Below are 2,657 nucleotides of genomic sequence, written 5' to 3'. Positions count from 1 at the left end.
CACACACACACACACACACACACACACACAGTTTGCAAACCTCTTTGACGAATAAATGTGCAATGGAAAGGTAGAAAGATGGCAGAAAGGAGCGGCACATAGGTGGTGGCAGTGACAGGTGTGTGAACGAGGCTGGGAAGGACTCGGCCTATTGTCGCCAAGTAAGGCTCAGTAGGGCAGGCAGGATATAGTATGCAGCAGCCTGGAGCTTGCATAGGGTCTGTCCTGCAACACTTGCTGCTCAGCTGTACGATTGCCTTGGCTCTGAGCAATGGCAGGATGTCTGAGATGGAGAACCATTCATTTTCTGGATTGGGTCTCTTCTGAAGACCTCCATGGCCCATGTTAGCACCAGAGACCATGTTGACATCTGTGGCCTGTGCTTTGACTGACTGTTATGGTCAAGGAAGCTCCTATTGCAGTGATGCCAGTGGCTGCAGACTCATAGTTGAGAATGAGAGACATTGAAGGCTTCTGTTACATCCCCCACTCCTCACAAAAGAAACGGTATAGCTAGGAAGCCATTGAAGAGAGTCCTTAAAAATTGTGACAGGGTTGCAGAAGTGTAACTCTTCACAGTTGATGGTTCCTGGTAGGGGTTGGGTTGGGAACGGAGAAGAACTCAGTTATCTTTAAGGGGTTAGTCACTGGGAGTATGACCATGCTCCAGTGTATATGGGCAACACAAATTGGACTTTGTGTATTATTTTTCTTTTTTCTTTTTGGTGGGGTAGGGATAATGGTTGGAGGGTGGACCTGGGAAAATTGCAAAGGAAATTGGGTGTGAGCAGAGTGCAGTGTGTGAAATTCCCAGATAATCAATAAAAGCATGTTGACAAAAAACCCTAGGATTTAAACTTGGTCCATTTTTTCTATTTATTCCACTAAGATTTTTTTATCATATATAGATATTTACTTGAACTTTATTCTATTTGGGTATTTTCATATTTGTTTTTGTCCCTAGTTACATAGTACCTCAAACAGGGTCAATTAGGAAAGCAGGAGGCTTATTTTGGTTCAAAGTTCTGGTCAAAGGGTGTAGAGTCATTAAGGGTGATGTCCTTTTGGCTGGAAGAGCCCAGGGTATCATCACATGCCAGGAAACAGGGATTGCACTTCTGTATCTTGTCTCTCACCCATTCTCATTAAAACCATCAGGATCTAACCTGGGACTGTATTCTGATGACATTGCCTTAGGCTAAAGGCTCCACTCTACACACCATAATCCCTACCTCCTTAATACCTCACACTGGAAATGAAATTCTCCTTTAAGGTAGATAAAACTTATTCAAATCATAAGCATGTAATATAGAGCTTGTTCCATATTCCCTCACCTCTTTCAATTGAGAATTTTATTTAATTTCATTTGTTTAGGTTTGTGTTGGAATCAATGCATTTTTCTTCTTATTGAATTATTACTTTAAATGTGTACCATGAATTCTTGTATGTAGGGTGCCAGCTATTCCTTACAACTATCCTTTTCACTCAATTCAAGTTTACACACGATCTCTTACATTAAAAGTAAGTTTCTAGCCAGGTGTGGGAGTGTACACTTCGCACTTTGGAGGCTGGGGCAGGTGGATCTCTGTGAGTTCAACGTCAAACTTAGTGTACAAAGTAAGTTCTATGCCTGCCATCTGGACTACACAGTGAGACCCCATTTAACCAAACCAAACCAAACCAAACCAAACCAAACCAAACCAAACCAAACCAAACCAAACCAAACCAAAAATGTCTCTAGGCAGAATGATTTTTTTTTTTTTGAAACAGAATCTCACTACAAATGTCTCTGTGCACAGAGGTCAGCGGGCAGCTTGAGGGAGTTGGTTCTCTTTTTTTCATCATGTGTATCTTGGGGCCCAAATTCAGGTTTTGTGGCAAAGGCCTTTGCTCACTGAGCTACCTTGCTGGTCCTAAATTCTATTTTTTAAAATATGGATTTGTTTTAAAGTTGATAACTATTGGTTAGTTTTTTTCCCCCAAGTCTCAGTGGGCATTTTCTATGTGTGCATTTGGTTTCCCCTCTCTAGTTCCATAAATTTTTCTTGAGATACTTTTTGTGTTGCATGCATATGAACATGTGCACATGTCTGAGTGTACACACACAGAGGCTGGGATAAGATGTCATTGTCTTCCTCTACTGCTCTCTACCTCATCTCCTTGAGACAGGGTATGTTAGTCAGGGTTATCTGGAGTGGCAAACTTATAGAACAAATCTCTCTATATACAATAGATGACATATTATATAATATATATTGTATATGACAACTATACAAAGGGGACTTATTAGAATGACTTACAGGCCATCGTCCAGCTTATCCAACAATGGCAGGCTATGGATGGAAACTCCAAGAATCCATGTGAGGAGCGGGTGTGGCCGCCACCCCAAGATGGCGCCCGGGAAGGCTGCCAGGTCTTATGGCCTGCACCTGACTTCCTCATTATCTCAGACTTAGCCACATCCCAGCCACCTGCACTGCACAGATGCCATGCCTCGTCAGCTCGCCCGAGGTGTCCTCACTTGCTGTGAACCAATGGGCTGCTGTTATGTGACTGGGGTGATTGGGAGGAGTCAGTAGGGTATTTAAGGTGCGCCTTGGGGTTGTTCAGGGGATTCCCGTTTCTGTATTGCAATGCAAAGTGTTCCCGAATAAACC

At 42.9% G+C, this 2,657-nt stretch overlaps 1 long non-coding RNA gene across 1 annotated transcript in view; it reads left to right on the top strand.

Annotated features, from left to right (window-relative positions):
- LOC110289577 overlaps positions 1–2,389 on the top strand; it is a 9,640-nt gene extending 7,251 nt beyond the window's left edge. Inside the window, exon 4 of the long non-coding RNA XR_003835162.1 lies at positions 2,303–2,389. This is a non-coding gene — a long non-coding RNA (uncharacterized LOC110289577). The remainder of the gene's footprint in view (positions 1–2,302) is intronic.
- Positions 2,390–2,657: the final 268 nt, after the last annotated feature.

This window comes from Mus caroli, chromosome 2 (assembly GCF_900094665.2).
Source record: "Mus caroli chromosome 2, CAROLI_EIJ_v1.1, whole genome shotgun sequence".
Lineage (NCBI taxonomy): Eukaryota > Metazoa > Chordata > Mammalia > Rodentia > Muridae > Mus > Mus caroli.
This window is presented reverse-complemented; position numbering and strand designations above follow the sequence as displayed.